General features: G+C 43.3%; 1 protein-coding gene across 2 annotated transcripts in view; it reads left to right on the top strand.

Annotated features, from left to right (window-relative positions):
- The first annotated feature begins 3248 nt into the window (after positions 1–3248).
- The window catches only part of MRTFA (myocardin related transcription factor A), a 203289-nt gene continuing 183692 nt past the window's right edge, over positions 3249–22845 (top strand). Inside the window, exon 1 of one of the 2 annotated variants that reach the window (XM_040233243.1) lies at positions 3249–3530. The gene's annotated coding sequence lies outside the window, so the exon portion shown is untranslated. The remainder of the gene's footprint in view (positions 3531–22845) is intronic. The other variant, XM_040233244.1, reaches the window with a different exon arrangement.

The following is a 22845-nucleotide window of genomic DNA, read 5'->3' on the forward strand; positions in this document are numbered from 1 at the left end:
GACATCTGTGAAATCAGCCAGAAAATGGCTGGACCCAGGCTCCCCAACAGTCATCACCTGCTGTGGCCTTTACAGTGTCTCAGCTCTGATAGTTCGCAGGTTCTCATGTGGGCTTTATTCTCAAGCACGTTATTTCCTGTGGTGCAGAGCCGGACAGTTCGGCAGCCTCACTGCAAGAACTTCTCCTTCCTAATAGTTTTAACAAAGGGCCCGGGAATTCTGATTGTACCGCCTGCCTTGGGTTACCTGCCTTTCTCTAAATCAGTCTCTGCAGATGGTGGAGGTGGGGAGGGGTGAGCAGTGCTCTGATCAGGACTGGGTTGGAGTCAGCTCCTTGGCCGAGTGTGGGGAGAAGTGGTTCCCCAGGGGAAAATTAGGGTCCTCTTTCCAGAAGAGAAGATGTCTGGTGGAAGGACAGAAATAGCACATGTCCCTGACGCGCTCGTGTGCAGTCATATCCAACTGGACTGTCGCCCGCCAGGCTCCTGTGCATGGGATTCCCCAGGCAAGAATGCTGGAGTGGGTGCTATTTCCTATTCCAGGGGATCCTTCTGACCCAGGGATTGAACCTGTGTCTCTTGAGTTTCCTGCATTGGCAGGCTGGGTTCTTTATCACTAGTGCTACCTGGGAAGCCCCACAGTATAATCCAGAGAAAAAACAAGAGTCAAATTGAAAGCAGAGATCATTAAGTGCTCTAGATACAAGTTTCATTAATTATTTTACTTTTGTGAAAACCTTCCTGCATTGCATTACCAATACAAAACAAATAAAACCCACCACCAGCCATTTCTATCTTCATGTCTGTATCCCTAATAGAGCCTGACAAACTGAAGATGTCCCCACAAAGTCACTAGGAGAGTGTGGTCCATGGAAACCATCGTCTGAGGAATGGTGACAAGGAGAAGACTTAATCTCTGTTGTTTTGGGGACTGGTAAGAGGGTGTGGGAAAGGCAGCTTGCTGGTCATCTTCAAATATTTGGAATGTTGTCATGACAAAGTGGGATTAGACGTGTTCTGTGATATCTTCAGGGGATGACATTAGGATTTACGGTCAGAAACTAGAGGGAGGCAGATCATGCATAAGAAATATATATGCACACCGTATATATGATATTCACACTCACACACACACACTATATATATATATATCTATCTGCTTTCTATATATATATCTCTGCTTTCAATTTGACTCTTGTATATATATATACACATAATTTAAGTTAAGTAAAGAAGAGGCCTGTTTGAGAGGTGATGAGTTTGCCATGTCTGGGAAGCTGAGTGGGATGTTACCCTGTTCATGGCTAATAACATATGCTGAGGGACTTCCCCAGCTGTCCAGTGGTTAAGACTCTGCTCCTCAATGCTGGTGGCATGGGTTCGATTCCTGGTTGGGGAACCAAGATCCCACATGCCAAGGAGGTGTGGCCAAAAAGCAAAAAAAAAAACCCCAACAAAACACACAGCTGTGTTTCCCTTTCCCCTTGGCTGTTTCCTGAAGGCTGAGGGTAGGTAGACTCCATTGGGAATGTGCCAGCCCGGTCTTGTCTTGGGGAAACCTGCCTCATACCTGTAATTTCCACCGGCAGGACTTTTGCCTCATGCCTCTGGGCCCTCTAGTTAGTCATGCTGCTGGGGATCGTCTGCCTGGTCACCTCAGCATGTGCCTTCACGTCCCCCAGTTCGGTGAGAGAGCACCCCCAGGGCAGTGATGACCTCATTTGTCTTACCCCCGCAAGAAATATTTGCTGAATAAATAATTTTAACAAGACTTTCATGGAGGAATTCTTGCCTTTGAGGAAGGTATGTGACTAAAAGGCCACAGGGCTCCTGCCTGGAACTACAAGATTCTATGACCAGCGGTGATACTGAACTTGAAATTGACAAGACAGAAGAATAACTGGCAAGACCCGAGCGCCCCTTAGGCTTTTGCAGCAGTTGGAGGGGGAGAGGCACCCTCTCCTGCCTTACCTCTGAGAGTGACACCAATGAGCAGCCTCGGGAGGCTTTTGGGGGAGAATAGGAGGCTGTAGTAAGAATTACTCTGGGATGTAAAACGATCTGCCTCTTTTCTGTCTGTGCGGCATCACGCCGCTCCTTCCTAAACCTGCAAGAATGCTCTAGCCCCTTCTTCCTGTAGCTGCCCGTTACTCCCCCCTCCTTACTCTGTCTGGTGACACCATCCCCAGGAAGCTTTCGGGAAAGCACTTCCCCTCTTTCCACCCCGCCAAGCTGGAGTTATTTAGCCTTTTCTGGGCTCCCGCCCATTGCTGGGGGGAGGGGAAGCAAATGGCTTGCCTCCCTCGAGGCATTTACCGCAGGGAACCTGGCTTTCCTTGTTTCTCTCTCCCTTTTAGCCCGCTTTCTTTCTCCTTGTTGAAGTCATGGACCAAGTCCCTGTGTGGCCTTTGCGCCTAACGCAGCACACACACACACACACACACCCCGCACCCACCTAGCCCACACCCCTTCGCTACGAGAGTGGATGCCGGAGAGAGGAGGACATCAATCAGCATCTTATAATCAAAGAATTATGAGAGTCGTCTAGTGCAGTCCTCCCTTGGGTTCATTCAGTCTTTTCTTCTTGAAGTCCAAAGCACTTTTGCTGTTAATGATCTCAACATTCTGGGCAGGTAAAGTTGGGGTAGGTGGGTGCCGGTATCCTCCCGTTTACTGTAGTGGAAACTGACTCGAAGAAACGGGACGACGGGCTTCGGTGGGGCGGGGCCTCTAACGGCAATTCAGGGCTCCGGGCCAGTGCGGAATTTATTGTGTCTCCTTTTGGGAAGCGTGAAATTAAGTAATCGATTTATGAGCCCCAGGCGGGGATACTTCAGCCCCCTAGAAGGATTGTGATGGGGTCTGGAGGATTAATGCACTAAGCTCTGGCAGCATTGACCCCTTGGCAACTTGGCCAGGTCTGGCCGGGTCCGCCGCCCTTGCCTTGACTGGATGACCAATGGGTTGCGGCCTCTTTAAGGCCACAGCGCCCCGCCTCCGGCTCGTCTCCGACCTCCTCCCACCTCCTCACCGCCACTCCGCCAGTTCCAGACTTTCCTCGACAATGAGGTCATCTCCCCGCTGTCCATTGGCTGTGCTGGGCCGTCAGTCACAGGAAGTCCCGCCGCCACGCTGGCCTCGCTTGTATCCCTCCCGTCCCCTCCCTTCTTTTAGTCCGTGGTTCCCGGCCTCCGCGAGGCCTCAGATTGGTCAGCACTGCTGTCACTCCTCCAGCGGGCGTGGCGTGGAGGGGGGGCGGGAGGCGGGTGTGGTAGGAGGACCCGCAGCTTCCGTGCCTGAGAGGAGCCGGCCGAGGCCGTGTCTGTGGTGTCCCCGCGGCGGCAGCGGTGAGCGCGACCGTCCCATCCTTCCCACCCGCTCAGCTCCGCTCGCTGCACGCCCTCCGCTCGCGCCGACTTATCCATAGCTCCGCGCGTCCCGGCTGGACGCTGAGCCTCGGGAGGAGACACGCGCGGTTGAGAGCCGGAGCGGGGACCGCCGCGGAGCCCGGGCCGGGAGGAGAGCTAGGCGGTGAGTGAGAGTCCGGGCAGGGGACCCCTCCCCCACCGCAGCCCCGCCCCGAGCATCCTTTCTCCCGGCGACCCCGCCGCGCGCGCCCTCCGGGGGTCCGGCTGTGAGCCGGCCTCGCCCCTCGGCCCCTTCCTCACCGTCGCCCCGCTTCCCCCGGCTGGGGTCGTAGAGCCGGGACGGGCGGCGTGGGGGCGCGGGCGGTCGGTGCACCTGTGCGCGGCTGGGCCGGGCCGCGGGGGTGTGGAGGCACGGAGGTTCCCGCCCCCGCGGCGTCCCGGGCGTTTCGTGACTGCAGGGACCAGGTGTCTGTCGGACGCTTTCTGCTGGATCTTGTGTAGACCCTTAGGATCCATGTGCAGTTCCCAGGATTCCCAAGCAAGGAAGTCTCACCTGGACTTGTTGATGCCTGTGTGGCTGCCTGAATGCTGCCAGGTGTAAGGGATCTGGCAGATCTGAAACTTTCCCGTCCAACAAAATGTTTGTCAGGACACTTCTAGTATATTCCCTAGCCTGGCGAGAATGCAGGAGCATTGATCCTCTGTAGTTGCCAGGGCTGGAGTTTTCCAGTCAGCCTCTCAAACCTGCCATTTGCCAGCTGTGTAATCTTGGGCCTCAGTTTCCTCATCTGAAAATTGGGGGTAATAATAGTATCCATCATGGGGTCGTTGTAGGAGTTAAAATGTTTGACACTGCGCTTGCCCACCTTAGTAAAGGCCCAAGCAGTGTTTGTTTTTACGACATTAAGAACCGCGATAGACCAGCATGTGTGTGTAAGCACCAGCCCAACTTGGCTTTGTCAGGGTTTCTCTGTTTTCTCTGTTATACAGCATAACTAAAGGGCAGTTTGGTGGACAGTTAGCTGCTTACCAGCCTATGCTTGGCATGAAGTGTGTGTAGACAGGAATGTGAAATACGTCACTTGACTCTAGCAGTGAAATTACACCTAGCGTCCTGCATATTTACATACTTAAAAATCCATAAGATGGCTGAAATGCGTTCCCCCCACTCGCCCCCCACCCCCGAGTTGCCAGTTTTTGAGCTCTTTTCAGGGTCTTTTCCACCTGAAGCCAAGGTCTGAAGCAGAATCTCTGTTTAAAATAAGAAGTTAAATTTGCATGTCTTACTTTGGAAGATCCCCCCAGACTCCACATTTCACTTATGAAGTTTTACTGTTGAAAAGCAGCCACCTCCCAGGGATGAGGTGACAGCCAGCTGGCCCACAGCCCTATGACTGTAGGGTGGGGAACCTTTGGCTGAAAGTTACTAAGCTAAATTTTGCCTGGTGGTGTTCGCATTTTTCACAGTGAAGCAAAGGGCTTTATGATCCTCAGTTTCTTAATGAAATGTTTTAGAAAAAAGCAAACCATTACTGTTTTTTTCAAAAACACATGCATAGGAAAACCGGCTGTAGTATAGTTCCAGCATTTGCTTCAGTTCTTTGCCAGTAACTCTTAAGAAGAGCTCCTGTTTAAAAAGGCTTCCAAAAGCTACATCCATCAGGATACCATTTTTTATTTAGAAGGAAATCATGTGAGTATTCTGTATCGCATCCGCCAAAAGTATTTATTGCAGACTTTCTGAGTCCTTAGTGCTATGTCGAGTGTTACGAGGAAGGGATTCAGAAGCACAGAGGAGCATCTTGGCCCATAAAGGGCAAAAACACAAAGTTTGGTCACCCAGGAGTGATGTGGGTACTGCTTAAGTAGTGACTTCATTCATTCATTCAGTTTTTGTTTCATGCCTGTAACGTGCCAGGTGTTCTTCTAAAAGCTGAGGCTATGAAACGAGTGAGGTGTATGTTCCTCACGAGGAGCTCACAGTCTAGTGGGAGAGACGGAAAGTGACAGATGACTGTAACACACTGACAGAAACCCCAGGTGCAAACCCAGAACTATGTGGGAGAGTCGAGGGACCGTTTCCTTTGGACGTCAAGGAGAGGATGGCCTTTGAGCTGAATCTTTTATTCATTAGATAAAAGAGAGGAAGATCATTCCAGAGAGGAATAACTAAACTTAAAAACTGACAACTGTTTGGACCATAAGTACAAGCCCTAGGTAAGGGGAAAGAAATCTGACATTCTGCGATGCTCACTATGTGACAGGCATCAAGCTAGGCTTTTAATGCATTGCTTAATCCTCACAGTGATTCTGTGAGGTAGATTTTACTTCCACTTCAGGATATGGAAACTGAGGCTCAGGGTGTTAAAGAATTTGTCTAAGGTTACACAGTGAGTGACAGAGCCAGGACTGGAATTCCTAACTTAAAAGTGTAGTGAGGTTTTTTTTTTTTCTTTTAACACTCTGTTTTGTTGTAGAAGTACTAAATAATACAATATACTTGAGTTAAAAATTGCTTTCTGTGAAACAAATTCATATTTGAGTTGCTTGGACTTGTATAATGAATATAGGCTATCTTTAAAAAATCAAATGGTATTTATTTTACACTTATAAATGGGATATTTGCTAAAAATCTTGACCCATGAAAACATTCAGTGAGAAAATACGGAGACAGATTTAAGTGGGGGCACTTTAGGAAGTAAACAGGTGTGGACTGTTCTTGAAGCTGCAGCGTCAATATTTATTTAAATATAAAAGAAAAACATGCAGACATACACCCAATTAAATAGGATGAAAGGGGTGAAACAATTTTTGAATACTTAAATTTTACAAAGGGGAAACTAGAATTTTGAAGTCCTGTTAACAAAGATTGTTGTATTATATTTAGAGAGACCACTATGGCAAAGGCATATACTGGACTGTAAGCTCCATAAGGGCAAGGATGTTTCTTTGTTTTGTTGTCAGCTTCAAGAGCGGTTCTGGGACATAGCAGGAGCCCAGAAGTCTATTTCAGAAGGCCTTTGAGACAGAAAAGGGAGGACATTGATAGAGTACAGATAAAGTACTTTAGGCAAAGGGAATAGTTTGTTAATGGATACGTTTTGGAAGAAAAGGAACAGTGGACAAAGGGGAATAGTCTGCTGGCACGGCCAACAAATATGGGCACTGTTCATTTCTAAGGCTTCAGGGAGCTTTGAGAATTAAGAAAACAGTCTATGCTCTTAAGGAGCTTCCAGTGTTAGAGAGTAAGTGTCTGCTATTGGCTGTCTACTGCTGTCAATTGCCATGTAACAGTTATCCCCAAAGATAGGGCTTAAGATGGCAGTAAACATTTATTACCTCTCACAGGTTGTGTGAGTTAAGAGTTCAAGAGCAGATGGGCTGAGTGGTTTCAGGCTCAGGGGATCTCCAGAGATTGTAGTAGTATGTCAGCTGGGTTGCAGTCCTCCAAAGGCTTGACTGAGGCTGACAGATCCTCCGTCAGGGAGGCTAATCAATATGGCTGGCAAGTTGATGCCAGCTGTGGGGGGAGGTCTCCGTTTCTCTCCACTTTGGCCCCTCCACAGAGCTACTTGCCTACCCCCCTGGCATGGCCACTGGCTTCCCCCTGAGCGAGTGATCCAGTAGGCTACGCTGCATCGTCTTTTATGACTTGGCTTCAGAAGTCACATACCATCCTTTCTCCAGCATTCTGCAGGCCACTCGTTGCAGGAAGCGACTACCCAGGGATGTAAATACCAGGAGGTGAGGGTCATTGGAGGTCAGCTTGGAGGCTGGCTGTCGTAGTGGGAAGTGTAGAAAAAGCTAACTAAGTGTTGGAAGAAAGCACGGGGTGCTGGGTAGGGGAGAGAGAGAGGGAGAGGGGCGGGAGGACTCAGAGGAGGGAGCGGTACCTTTGGGATGATGAGGGAATTGGGGAAGTTTTCACTGTTTGAATAGATAGTTGCAGATGTTTATTGTGTGCGTCCTGCGTGCCTTCCACATGGTAGGCTCAGCTATGGAGATGGACATTGAATTAGGGCCACCTTTTTAAGTAGCCTAGACCAGCATTGACACTAAGGACAAATGTTTGATCTTTTATGTATAAGGTGAAGGTGGAGTCATTTTTCTGATGTTGAAGAAAACAGTCACTTATCAGAGAGATAGACAAGCAGTTACAGAGTGTGAGTAGTTAAGAGGAAAAATACTAGAGCCAGACCGTCTGGGTTCGAGTCCTGGATCCACCGCTTGCCAGCCCTGTGTGTGGTACTGTGATACTTCTGCTGCTTTATCTTCTCAAGTGACTCACTAACTGAAAAACGGTGATAATAATGATGCCTGCTGTATATTCTGCTCTGAGGATCGAAAAACTTAAATATGCCAAGTCCCTGGAACACCTTTACACGCATCATCATCATCATGGTTATTTTTCGGCAGTGACACAGAACTGACATGAGTGAATGAGGTTGGAGGCAGAGATGAATGAATATAAAATGATGCATTCAGAAGGAGGCATTTAGATGTCAATCACTGTGGCTTCAGCATCACTTTTTCCAGTTCAGATACCTACATCTTGATAGATTTTATTTCGCCAGTTAGAGTGAAAGCAGTGGTTTTATTAGTTGAACTCCAGTTAAACAAGACCTCAGGAGGTACGCAGTTTGCCCATTAACACATGTTGACTGGGATATTTTTGCAGAAACTAATGCCTGTGGCATTAATATGTCTCTGGTCAATAATGTGTTAAGGGTATCTCATACCCTCTTGTCCCTCTAAATTCCTAGGCCCTTTGTCTGCAGAATGGGTTTAGTCAGAAGCAGTTCTTACAGTTTCACAGGCTTCAAGAGAGCTTAGAGGTGGATCTAGGCCCCAAAGTAAAAATACCTAGAATGAGAACTTTTGTGACTGAGTCACAGAAGAATCTGCAAAATTCTTAAAGTTATTAACTTATCACTTCTGTGAAGAGGAAAGATAAGTGAACTCCATGTCGCTAAAGGTGTTGAAGCAGAAATTGGTCGACCTGCCAGGGTGCCTTAGTTAGTTGCTAGTGTTCATTTCTCAGTTGTGTATGACTCTTTGCAAGTCAATGGACTATAGCCTGTCAGGCTTCTCTGTCCATGGAATTCTCCAGGCAAGAAGACTGGAGTGGGTTGCCATGCCCTCTCCCTAGGGAACTTCCCTGACCCAGGGATTGAACCTGGGTCTCCTGCATTGCAGGCAGATTCTTTACCATCTGAGCCACCAGGGTGCCTTCAGTTCAGTCCTTGGGTGGAGCTAATTGCTTAAGTTGCCTTCAATTCTGCGGTTCAGTGACTCAAGTCCAACTCGTATTGTTTAGCTGAAGGGAGGCTCTGTGAAGTTAAATGATTTGAAGTTCCACAACCGTCTAGTGGCTAAGCTGGAGCAGTTCCTCGCCCTTTGTTTAAGACAGGCTCACACAGCAATAACAAAAGGCCTACAGAATCCTAGGAAGACAGAGTTGTGAAAAAAAATTTCTTTCTTTTCTTCAGATAGCGTATTTTTCCTTTTGTCGTATATTTGATTCATTCGCTTCTTCACTTACTCTTGTTAATAAGCTTTAAGAAATCATCGCCTGTATAAATGAGTACAAGTAATCATTAATTTGGGTAGCTCATTTTAAAATCTGGAGTGTATCCTGTTTGTTACTGAATTTGAAAACAGGTGGGCTATTTTCAGGTTTTTGACCTCTGAAATTGTGAGAATTAAAGGTCAGTTTGGTTTTCTGAAAAATCTTTGTTTTGGTATCAAAATTAAAAGTGAAAGTGAAGTCGCTCAGTCGTGTCCCACTGTTTGCGATCCCATGGACTGTAGCCTACCAGGCTCCTCTGTCCATGGGATTTTCCAGGGAATAGTACTGGAGTGGATTGCTATTTCCTTCTCTGGTGGAATCTTCCCAACCCAGGGATCAAACCTGGGTCTCCTGCATTGTAGACAGACACTTTACCATCTGAGCCACCAGGGAAGTCAAAAGTATCCCGGGTATAATTTGAAAAAAAAAAAAATTCTAAACTTCTTATCCAGAGAGAGTAAAATAATTAGTGAGGTAACATGTCAAGTGTAAGGGCAGGAGCAGAGCTAGATACTAACAGTTATCAGTTGTGTAACCCTAGACGCACCACCTAACCTTCTGTGACTCGCTTTCCTCATCTGTAAAATGGAGTTAATAATTCTTAACACATGAGGTTGTTATGAGTATGGAGAAATGTAAAGGTGAGTAACAGGATGTGTGCTTTATGAGTCGTTGTGTTACCTCATTAATCCTCCCACCAGCTCTGTGAAATAAGTAACAGCACCATTTTGCAGATGACGGTACAGAAGTTTGGAGAGAGGAACTAAATTACCACAGTCAAGATTTGAACTCAGGTCTGTCTGTGAATTACAGATGGCGATTCCCCCCTATTGTATGTTGTTCAGTCGCCAAGTCCTGTGCCTCCAGTAAATGTTTGTTCCTTTTCACTTTCTTTTGCACGGTTAGTGAAAATGTCTATACAGTGAGAATTTTTTATGGTAGTAATCACAGTGTTATAGCTCTCAAAATATTCTTTGGAATATTCCTTATATGCATTCAATATCTCACTGCCGTTCCTGAAATGGAAAGCTGTAATAGTGACTTCACTTAAGTTGCACAGTAAATACTTACTAAATAAGGGCATACCAAAATATCCAAATTAAAATTTTTTGGTCAGTGTTTCAGTATCTTTGTAACTGTAAATGGTGTAGGTTATGCCAGAGTCTCTTAATCGTGGTTAATTTGTACATATTTTCACTACCACAGAATTGCCAGGAATGTGGAAATTTGCCCTCTCATACTTTAGGACACGCCATATTGCATGTTGGTATTAGAATGGTGTTATCGTAGTTGAAACTGGCTTTATTGTTGATTTTCTATTTTATTAAATGATGGATATCTTTAAAGTCTTTTAAAATTTGCCACATATATGTTGTCTTGGCTTTTTTTTTTTTTTTAAGGTAGAGATGGGGAAAGAATTGAGAAATGAAGAGTTTGGGCTATTTTCTTTCTTATTCTTGATACATGTTATAATCACTTTCTGTGAACAATCACTTGAACTGAAGCTTCCATTCAGGGACCATTACATTCTTTAATTCTTACATACCAGTTTAATGCCCTGAGGTCATGCAGTGAAGGCAAAGAAGATGTATTTTATGGATTCAGCGAATCATTTCGCATCATCTTGTTGATATTTCCTTTCTCTTCAGATTTTTTTTTTCCTGGGCTGGGGGTGTTTAGGGTGTGTGGTCCTGGAATAGGAATAAAGGGGGCCAAGAGTATAATGAGATCATAGGCTAGTAATTTGAAATTAAGTAAATTTAAAAATATTTCCTTTACTTAGTAGAAGTTCGTAGGACGGTGTGGTTTATACGTGTGCTATCTGTCATGAGTCTTTGTATGTGTTGAACCAGTTATTTGTTTAATCATGTTCCTGACTCAGTCACTCTGTAGCGTAATTGACCTCCCCCTCGCCCCTCTTTTGGCTTCACCTGAAAGCTGATTCTGAAGGTGAATCTCACAGAAACAGTATGCGTGAAAACTGGGTATGACTTGTAGGATTTGGACAAGCTATTCATGACATTTTATTTTCAACGAGTTTAATAACCTGTTGGGTGCCTAAATAAAACTGAGTTAATTATAGTGTAACCTTTTGTTCTATTTGGAGAGTGTTAAGGGATTTTTGAATACCCTCCAAAATTCACCTTCATCAAGTGAGCTTAGAAAGCTCTTTCTAGAGCAGGAATTCCCAAAACTTTATTTGCATGACAGTTCCTCTTCCTTCTGGCCACTCTTTTTTTTTTTTTTTTAAAGCCTAGTAGATTTTCCCTGCAGTTTGGAGATAGTAGTGATGAGTTTTAGAGTTGAATGCACCTGTTCTCAACTGTGGCTCTACTGCTCATTGGCTTTGTGGTCTTGGGCAAGGGAATTAATCTTTCTCAATCTCTTGTTTCCTCGTAGGATAGATGTAAGGGGTAAATAAAGTTACGTGTAAAGCATTTAGCACATAATAGGCATTTAATTCTTGTTAAGTTTCATAGCACCCAGACTTTTTCTTTTGTAGCAGAAGCCCCAGTTGCAGCTGAGTCCTTGTGTAGTTACTTTATGTTTTTCTTCTCGTAAACTTCACAAGGCTGTCTCTTCATGGCTCTGTTCCTGGTGTGCAGCATAGTGATTGGCAAGGCATATGATAAATGCTCAGTAAACGCTTGTCGAATGAATGAAAGTAAAGTGGTAATGTTTCTTCTGGTTAATCAGGTCAGAGCTTTGGAGTCATCCTCTCTTTCTTTTCCACTTCACATTCACTCCATTGGCAAATCCTCTTAGCTTCTTCCATATGCACGATCGGATCACTTCTTACCACCTCCCTAGTCTAAGCCATCTGTATTACTTTCCTGTGGCTGCTATAACAAATTACCAGAAACGTGGTGTCTTCGAAAGACAGTGCATAATTATTTTCTCACAGCTCTGAAGGTCAGATGTCTAAAACCAGTTTCACTGGGCTGAAATCACGGTGTCAGCCGCAGAGCTGCAGTCCTTGTAGAAGTCTTAGGGGAGTCTGCTCCTCACCTCTCCCAGCTTCTGGTGACTGCTGGTGTTCCTTGGCTTGCGGTGGCGTCTCTGGAGTCTTCAGGGCCGGCATTTTCAAACGTCTCTCTGCACGTCTTCTCCTCTGTTGTCCCATCTCTCCCTGCCCCATTTATAAACAAATTGCATTTAAGGCTCACCCAGATAATCCAGGATAATTGCTCCATCATTGTGCAGTTATTTTATGTTTTTTTTCCTCAAGATCCTTGGTTGAATCACGGCTGCAAAGATCACCCTCCTTTTCTGACATGTACGTTCCAGTGTTAGGATATGAAGGATGTGGATATCTCTTATGGTACCATTTTCAGTCTACCGCATTCTGCCCTTTGAACCTCAAAGATTCATATTTGTCCCACAAGCAAAATACGTTCATCCCATTCGGACATAGCAGAGTCTCAACCCATTGCAGCATCAAATCCAGAATCTCATCTAAATATCATCAGCTCAAAAGTCCAAAATCTCATCATCTAAATCAGGTGGAGGTGAGACTCTGGGTGTGATCCATCTTGGGGAAGAATTTCTATCTGTGGGCCTGGGAAACTAGAAAACGAGTTATGTGTTCCCAAAATACAGTGGTGGGACATGCAAAATATGACTGTCATGGACATTCCCAAATCCAGAAAGGAGGAGATACAAGAAATAAGTGTGTCACTGGTCCCAGGCAGTTTCAGAATTCAGCAGGGAAAATTTCTCAGGTTGTAATGCCTGGAAGTAATCTTCTGAGGCTAGGGACCCTGCCCTCGGCCTGTGGCTCTGGCTTCTGGGCCCAAGTCTCAGTTCTTAGAGTTATCCTTACTTTTTCTTGAAGGGTAAGTAGCGCATGTTTTCAGCTGAGTTGTTTTATTAGTAGTTAAATTGCCTGTAGAATTTTGGTAGTCTGACAGTCTTTCTTTTACTTTATTCTGTTTCTGCCCCTTTCAGGCCAGGCTGGCAGTGTTTCTGCTGATAAAACATTCTCAGAAACCTTTTGAGTCTCCTGTATATATCTCAGGGATTCTTGTCATTAGACAAGAAGGTCCTCCAATCTCATATTGCTTCCTAGCTTCTGCTTAGGTGGTTGGGTGAGAGGTCCCTAAGTCACATGTGTAATCTTTCAGCACTAATGAAAGGTTGTCCAGACACACTCTTGGCTTTTCTCCATAGCAGTGCTTTCTTAATTGAGTGTCTCCTAATTTTAGCATTTTTGTGATCTAGACAAGCTGAGAATTTCCAAAATCATCATGTCCTGGTTTCTTTTAACATTTCGCCCATCTGTTTATCTTTCCTTTTGGATTTTGCCATAAGCAACAAGAAAAAACCAGGTCGCACCTTCACCTTGTTGCTTGATAATCTCCTTAGCTAAATACTGAAGTTCATTGCTTATCCTTGATAAATATCCAACTTCTTTTCACACAACTCCTGGACAGAATTCACATAAGTTTTTTTTTTTTTTTGCCACTATCTAAAAAGGATTATTTTCCCTTTGGTTCTTAATAATGTTCCTCATTTTCTTCTGAGCTCTCACCAGAAGCACCTTTAATGTTTGTTTTTTACCAGCTTTCTGTTTATGATAACATATGTATTCTCTTAAATGAGATAGACTTTATCTGTTGTGCTTCTCACTTCCTCCTGAGCTCTTACCAGGAGTGTTTTCAACATCCATATTTCTATGAACAATCTGTTTAAGGCAGTCTAGGCTCTAACAGAGAAGGCAATGGCAGCCTACTCCAGTACTCTTGCTTGGAAACTCCCATGGACCGGGGCGGGGGGGGGCGGGGCTAGTAGGCTGCAGTCCATGGGGTCGCTAAGAGTTGCACACGACTGAGCGACTTCACTTTGACTTTTCACTTTCGTGCATTGGAGAAGGAAATGGCAACCCACTCCAGTGTTCTTGCCTGGAGAATCCCTGGGATGGAGGAGCCTGGTAGGCTGCCGTCTCTGGGGTCACACAGAGTTGGACACGACTGAAGCGACTTAGCAGCAGCAGCAGCAAGCTCTTTAAATTAGCTTCTCAGAATCTTTCCAGCTTCCATGCAGTATTCAGTTTCAAAGTCCCATTCCATATTTTAAAGAATTTGTTATAGCAGCACCCTACTTCAAGATACCAAAGTCTGTATCAGTCATTGTTCAACCAGAGAAACAGAATGGGTAGGAGATTAAGGGATTTATTGTAAGCATTTATTCCTTACGTGGTTGTGGTGGCTGGCTAGGCGACTGGAACATTCATAGGCTAGACTGTCAAGAAGGACAGATTGGAACTTTCAGCAGAAACTGAAGTTGGTATCCACAGGTGAAATTTCTCCTTCTGAGAAACCTGCTTTTAAGGCCTTTCACCTGATAGATTCAGGCCCACCTGGATCCTCTAGAATAATCTCCTTTCCTTAAAGTCAACTGATTATGAATGTTAATCACATTTGCAAAATACCTTCAAAAGCAACACTTAGATTGGTGTTTGAATAACTGGGGACCTTAGCCTAATCAAGTAGACACCTTTTTAGACCATCATATATAAAAAAGCCACTTTACTCCCAAAGCCCAGGCATTCCCGATTTCCCTTACCCTGCTTCACTTGCTCCGCAGAACTGTTCACCCCGCGGCGTCTTTCTGTCTGTTGTCTGTCTCCTGCCACTAGAGATAGTCTCTACAAGGGCAGCTACTTTGTTTTGTTTATTGTTGTTTCCTAAGAACCATCAGTACTTGGCATGTAGTAGGTGCTTCATAAATATTTTTTGAATGAAAAAGTGAAGGAATGGATATCTTCATTTATATTTTCCCTCTCATATGGTATTTAACATAGTTGATCACTTTCTTTCTTGAACCATTTTCTGTTCCTGCTGTGACATTATTCGGGCTTCCCCGGTGGCTCAGCAGTAAAGAATGTACGCCTGCCAGTGCAGGAGACCCTGGTTCGATCCCTGGGTTGGGAAGATCCCCTGGAGAAGGAAATGGCCACCCACTCCAGTATTCTTTCCTGGGAAAGCCCATGGACAGAGGAGCCTGGAGGGCTACTAGTTTTTCACCTAATACCTTATCCCTTCTTTCTACCTCTCCTGCAATAGTTTCTCAGCCTCTTGCTAGCTCTCCTTCACCCTGACCCGAGTGTGGGATTTTCTCAGGACTCTGGCTCAAACCCTCAAACCTCTTACTCTCTCCATAAGAGATCTTATCTAGTTCCATAGCTTTAAATACCAGCTATATGCTGATGATTCCCAAATGTGTCTATCTTTTCTAATACAAATCACTTTGCCACTTCTACTTGGATGTCTCACAGACATGTCAAATTTACATTTCAAACCAAACTTTTAACCTTCATTTCCTCTTGTCAGAGTTGTTCCTACTCCAGTGTTCTCCATTTCTGTGAATGGTGCTTCTGTCTACATAAGTTTCATAAGCCAGAATTCAGAAGGGTCATCTCTGACATATTCTTGTATCCTTTCATCCATTCATCATCAATTTCTATTAATAATCACTCTATAAACATTATCTCATTTGTCAACTTCTCATTTCTTCTACTGAAGCCACTCTAGTCCAAGCCGTGCCCTTTCCAGGACCACTTCAATAAATTCTTGGTTAATTTTCCTGCTTATATCCTCCCTTCTAACCATAATCATTTCTCCACACTGAAGCCCAGGTTTCAAATACAGGTCTAATCATATCACCAGTCCTTGTCCCCTAGCCTTTCTCTGTCTATAGGTTCCAAGCAGATAACTTATATGAATGGAATTGGATAGGTCAGAGGTTTTATACGGAATGGTAGGAACTACTGCAGTTGGAGAGAAGAACGTGCCCTGCCTAGAGAGGGCAGCCAGTACTCAGTGTTGATTTATTGTTGGGATTTGGGAAATATAGATCCAGAGTTGTTGATCTTCTGATTTTTTCCCCAGGGGAGCCAGAAGTCTGGATTTTTTTTAATTGTGAATTTTCTCTATATTAAAATGTTGACAACCAGTTTGAATTGAAAAACTTTCTATACTTAGGAATACATTTAATGAAAAATATAAAAAAACTTTTACATTGAAAATCACAAAACATGGCTGAGAAAAATTAAAGACCCAAATAAATGGAGATGTACCATGTTAATGGTTTGAAAGACCCAGTGTTGTTAAACAGTCCAATAGTCCCAAAATAATCTGTTAAGATGCAGTGTGTTTACAGACTGAATTCCTGAAGTCTTATTTTTTTGAGGTGTGTGTGGAAATTGGCATGCTGAATCTAAAACATGTGAAACTGTGAAGAATTTACAGTAGCCAAACTATTTAGAAGTGGGAGAATAAACTTAGAGGACTTACATTACCTGATTTTAGGACTTACTGTATAACTAATCAAGACACTGTGGTATTGTTATTAAAAAACATGTTGATCATTGACCACAATAGAGTCTTGAAAGGTACATATATGATCAGTTGATTTTTCAGCAAAGGCCAAAACATAATTCAGCGGGGAAAGGATAGTCTTGTCAACAAATGTTGCTAGAACAGTTGGATGGATATTTGTACGTAAAGAAATGACTTAATCCCTATCTGACACTATGCAGAAGGATTAATTTGAAGTGACTCATAAACCTAAATGTACAAACTGAAGCCATAAAATGTATAGGCAAAATTATAAGAGAAGATCTTTGTGGCCTTGAAAAAAAGCAAAGGTTGTTTTAGGACCCAGAAAGCTCTAACCAACCATAGAAGAAAATTGGTAAGTTAGACCTTTATCAAAAGTAAAACTTTCTGTTCTACGAAATACGTTGTAAGAAAATGAAAAGGTAAATCACAGACTGGAAGGAAATATTACAGACATACACACGTATGACTTAAATCCAGAATATATAAAACATTTAAAAATTCAGTAATGTAGCAAATGGCCCAGTTAAAAATGAGCAGAAGTTTGAATAGACCCTTCACAGAAGAAGATATATTCGAATGTCTGAAAGCATATGAATAGGTGCCCAACATCATTAATTACCAGGGGAAAAAAAATTAACACAGTGAGATACCACTTCATACCCACAAGGATAGCTAAAATTAAAAAAAAAAAAAAAATCCAAGTATTGGTGAGGATTTGAAAAGCTAGAATCAATCTATGTTGCTGGTGAGAGCGTGAAATGGTACAACCACTTTGGAAAACAACTGGTCAGTTTCTCCTAAAGTTAAACACATACTTTCCATGCAACCCAGCCATCCTGCACTTTGGTGTTTATTAAAGAGAAATGAAACCATATTCACAGAAAGACACATTAATTTTCATAGTACCTAATAGCCAAAAAACTGGAAACAGTCCAAATGCCATCATCAGAAGGTCAACAGATAAACCAATAGATAAAACAGTGGATGATCGATTTATGCAGCAATGTGAATGAATCTCAAAAACATGTTGAGTGAAAGTAAGAGATGAAAGAGAACTTACTGTATGGTTTCATTTATATTGAAGTTTTAGAATAGGTGACACTAATTTATACTAACGAAAATGAGGCCAGTGGCTGGCCTGGTGATGAGTGTGGACACTGCAGAATGGCAGGGGCGATGGGAATGTTTTTTCTTGCTCAGGCGTGGTGACAGCACACTAGTCTACATCTGTCAGAACTCACTGACCTTCTTGGAAATGCACACTTCACATGTGTGCATTGCATTGTGAGTAAATTACGCCTCAGCATTTATTTAAAATATACTGCACAGGTCAACACTGGACTAGACAAAAGTTGTTTGCCTGCCAAATTTGGTTGAGGTCAGCCAGTTTTGAACAGCTGATCTATACCCCCACCCACACGTACACTGCAGGAGTGCCTGGCCTGTAGTAGGCCTTCAAATTTCTGTTTAATGAGTTGCAGCGCTGTTGTAAGAAAATATCCCATCCTCCATCCTCCTGCAGTTTTCTGACTCCAGTCATTATTATGAAGTTAAGTGGCCTCTCCTGGCCAAAGTACCTTGAGGACAGATCATATGTGCATGTATATGTGTATATATGAAAATTACGTTTGGCATAAAAGCAGAGACTGGATAAGCTCTTCTTGCTTAGAATCTGTTTCAGCTTCTATTTCTTTGTCTTGAGCATTTACACTCTGCCTGCAGTGCAGAAGACGCAGGTTTGATCCCTGGGTCGGGAAGATCCCCTGGAGAAAGAAATGACAACCCACTCCATATTCTTGCCTGGGAAATCCTGTGGACAGAGAAGCGTGGCAGGCTACAGTCCATGGGGTTGCAAAAAAGTCTGACACGACTTAATGACTAACAACAAAGCAGAATTATTACATGTTTTTTCAACCAGAACTTTAAAAAGCACTAGTTATCATTCTGTTCTGATAATTGGTACCTTCCTTTGATAGTGCTGCTCTGAATTTTCCGAGTAATCTTCTTCCTCCCCTTCCCTAAACTTTGTCCTTGGCCATTTTAAAAGTTAGCCTGAGGCTTAACTTTACAGAAAAACTTTCCTTGATCAGTACAGCCTCAAACTTGTTTTCAGACTCGCGTCTCCCTGTAGTACCCTCTTATTACTTCTCTTTCTTTTTTTTTTGGCCAAGTCACGAGGTGTGCAGGATATTAGTCTCTGACCAGGGATCGAACCCATGCCCCCTGCGCCGAGTCCTACCTTTGGACTTCCAGGGAATTTCACATTTCTCTCTCTCTTTTTTTGTTACTTAACATTTCTTTTTTTCACCAAGACCTTTCTTCCTGTTGACATTGTAGTTCACTGAGAGTGGGGAGGGGTAGCTGTACTATTTTCTTTGTGTATCTAAGATCTGTACCAAGTGGGTTTAATAACTAAAACAAAGAATATTGACGGCACATTCTACCGTGAAGGTAAATAATGTGCAACTCAAAGCCCATCATGGTTAGAAGCACAGCACTTCAGATAACTGGACCTAGGTCTTTTCTCCACCTTTTCTTGGCATAAGCCCCTGGAAAGGAAGCCAGGGAGATTAAGAGTTGCCTCTATCTGATAATAGCCCAGAAACTTAAGAGGACGCAGTTCCCACAGCAGCAATCTGAGTCCAGTAAGAGAGCTTAATGAACTGCCTGTACCTGTACAATTATAAGAGTTTGTCTCTGTGCTGAGATATCAGAGGAACTGATGAAAAGAAAGTTAATAGGAATATGAGAATGAGGAAAAAAGAAGTGGGGATTGGAATTGCGTAGTGTGTAATCCTGATGGTTCAGTTCTAGTTCAGTCGCTCAGTCGTATCTGACTCTTGGCGACCCCATGAACCGCAGCACGCCAGGCCTCCCTATCCATCACCAACTCCCAGAGTTCCCTCAAATACATGTCCATTGAGTCAGTGATGCCATCCAACCATCTCATCCTCTGTCATCCCCTTCTCCTCCTGCCCTCAATCTTTCCCAGCATCAGGGTCTTTTCCAATGAGTCAGCTCTTCGCATTAGGTGGCCAAAGTATTGGAGTTTCAGCTTCAGCATCAGTCCCTCCAATGAATATTCAGGACCGATTTCCTTTAGGATGGACTGGTTGGATGTTCTTGCATCCAAGGGACTTTCAAGAGTCTTATCCAACACCACAGTTCAAAAGCATCAGTTCTTTGGCACTTAGCTTTCTTTATAGTCCAACTCTCACATCCATATATGACCACGGGAATAAACCATAGCCTTGATTAGATGGACCTTTGTTGACAAAGTAATGTCTCTGCTTTTCAGTATGCTGTCTAGGTTGGTCATAACTTTCCTTCCAAGGAGTAAGCGTCTTTTAATTTCATGGCTGCAGTCACCATCTGCAGTGATTTTTGGAGCCCAGAAAAATAAAGTCTGACACTGTTTCCACTGTTTTCCCATCCATTTGCCATGAAGTGATGGGACCAGATGCCATGATCTTTGTTTTCTGAATGTTGAGTTTTAAGCCAACTTTTTTACTCTCCTCTTTCACTTTTATCAAGAGGCTTTTTAGTTTCTCTTCACTTTCTGCCATAAGGGTGGTGTCACCTGCATATTTGAGGTTATTAGTATTTCTCCCAGCAGTCTTGATTCCAGCTTGTGCTTCCTCCAGCCCAGCGTTTCTCATGATGTACTCTGCATATAAGTTAAATAAGCAAGGTGACAACATGCAGCCTAAACGTACTCCTTTCCCTGTTTGGAACCAGTCTCTTGTTCCATGTCCAGTTCTGCTTCCTGACCTGCATACAGATTTCTCAAGAGGCAGGTCGGGTAGTCTGGTATTCCCATCTCTTGAATTTTCCACAGTTTATTGTGATCCACACAGTCAAAGGCTTTGGCATAGTCAATAAAGCAGAAATAGATGTTTTTCTGGAACTCTCTTGCTTTTTCGATGATCCAGCGAATGTTGGCAATTTGATCTCTGGTTCCTCTGCTTTTTCTAAATCCAGCTTGAACATCTGGAAGTTCACGGCTCACGTATTGCTGAAGCCTGGCTTGGAGAATTTTAAGCATTACTTTACTAGCGTGTGAGATGAGTGCAATTCTGCGGTGGTTTGAGCATTCTTTGGCACTGCCTTTCTTTGGGATTAGAATGAAAACTGACCTTTTCCAGTCCTGTGGCCACTGCTGAGTTTTCCAAATTTGCTGACATATTGAGTGCAGCACTTTTACAACATATCTTTCAGGATTTGAAATAGCTCAACTGGAATTCCATCACCTCCACTAGCTTTGTTTGTAGTGATGCTTTCTAAGGCCCACTTGACTTCACATTCCAGGATGTCTGTCTCTAGGTGAGTGATCACACCATCGTGATTATCCGGGTTGTGAAAATCTTTTTTGTACAGTTCTTCTATGTATTCTTGCTACCTCTTCTTAATATCTTCTGCTTCTGTTAGGTCCAGACCATTTCTATCCTTTATTGAGCCCATCTTTGCATGAAATGTTCCCTTGGTATCTAGTTTTCTTGAAGAGATCTCTAGTCTTTCCCATTCTGTTCTTTTCTTCTACTTGTTTGCATTGATGCTGAGGAAGGCTTTCTTATCTCTCCGTGCTATTCTTTGGAACCCTGCATTCAAATGGGTCTGTCTGTCTTTTTCTCCTTTGCTTTTCTCTTCCCTTCTTTTCACAGCTATTTGTGAGGCCTCCTCAGACAGCCATTTTGCTTTTTTGCATTTCTTGGGGATGGTCTTGATCCCTGTCTCCTGTATAATGTCACGAACCTCCGTCCATAGATCATCAGGCTCTCTATCTATCAGATCTAGTCCCTTAAATCTATTTCTCACTTCCACTGTATAGTCATAAGGGATTTGATTTAGGTCATACCTTAATGGTCTAGTGGTTTTCTCCACTTTCTTCAATTTAAATGTGAATTTGGCAATAAGGAGTTCATGATCTGAGCCACAGTCAGCTCCTGGTCTTGTTTTTGCTGACTGTATAGAGCTTCTCCATCTTTGACTGCAAAGAATATAATCAGTCTCATTTCAGTGTCTACCATCCGGTTATGTCCGTGTGTAGAGTCTTCTCTTGTGTTGTTGGGAGAGGGTGTTTGTTATGACCAGTGCGTTCTCTTGGCAAAACTCTATTAGTCTTTGCCCTGCTTCATTTTGTACTCCACGGCCAAATTTGCCTGTTACTCCAGGTGTTTCTTGACTTCTTACTTTTGCTTTCCAGTCCCCTATAATGAAAAGGACATCTTTTTTGGGTGTTAGTTCTAGAAGGTCTTGCAGGTCTTCATAGAACTGTTCAACTTCAGCTTCTTCAGCATTACTAGTTGGGGCATAGACTTGGATTATCATGATATTGAATGGTTTGCCTTGGAAATGAACAGAGATCATTCTGTTGTTTTTGAGATTGCATCCAAGTACTGCATTTCAGACTCTCTTGTTGACTGTGATGCCTACTTCATTTCTTCTAAGGGATTCCTGCCCACAATAGTAGATACAATGGTCATCTGAGTTAAATTCCCTCATTCCAGTCCCTCTTAGTTCTCTGATTCCTAGAATGTCAATGTACGCCCTTGCCATCTCCTGTTTGACTACTTCCAATTTGCCTTGATTCATGGACCTAACATTCCAAGTTCCTATGCAATATTGCTCTTACAGCATGGAACCTTGCTTCTATCATCAGTCCCGTCCACAGCTGGGTGGTGTTTTTGCTTTGGCTCCATCCCTTCATTCCTTCTTGAGTTATTTCTCTACTGATCTCCAGTAGCATATTGGGCACCTATTGACCTGGGGAGTTCCTCTTTCAGTGTCCTATCTTTTTGCCTTTTCATACTGTTCATGGGGTTCTCAAGGCAAGAATACTGAAGTGGTTTGCCATTCCCTTCTCCAGTGGACCACATTCTGTCAGACCTCTCTACCATTTTAATTTGGAAAGATCTGTTATACTTGTTTTCTGCGTATGCCTGTGCTAGAATTAGTGTCATACTAAAGAAAGAGGACAGTGGTTTATCTGCTTTTCAGAATATATTGTTTCAAATCCCTATTATGTTTTAAGGACTCAGAATCTTGTTTAGTTACTTCACTATCTAAGATTAAATTTACTTTCTTTGTAGATTCCCACCAACAGTTCACAAGCATTCCAGTTTCTCTACATCCTTACCAATGCTTGTTATTTTCTGTTTTTTTTTTTTTTTTTTTTTAGTAGGTACCCTAATGGTATCTCTGAGATGGTAGTCTTTTTACATATTTAGTGTTTTCATATATGATTGGTGGCATAATGTTGCCTCTGTAGTCATTATCACATTACTGTTCTTCCACAGCACTTATCAGTCATACGTGCAGTGCTTTATTTTTTTGTTTTTTCAGTCGTTACCATAAGAGCAGGGACCTTGTCTGTCTGCATCAGTAGTATCTCAAGGGCTGAGACAGAACTTGATCCCTTAGAGTTGCTTAGCGAGTATTTGAATGAATGAATGAATGGAAAGTAGAGAGGCATAGTATAGTGGTTGAAACCAAAGACTTTGGCATCAGACAGACTTGGGTTTGAATCCTGGTTTCCTTATTTATAAAATGGTTTGATAGTGCCTTCC

This window comes from Oryx dammah, unplaced genomic scaffold, assembly GCF_014754425.2.
Source record: "Oryx dammah isolate SB20612 unplaced genomic scaffold, SCBI_Odam_1.1 HiC_scaffold_29, whole genome shotgun sequence".
NCBI lineage: Eukaryota > Metazoa > Chordata > Mammalia > Artiodactyla > Bovidae > Oryx > Oryx dammah.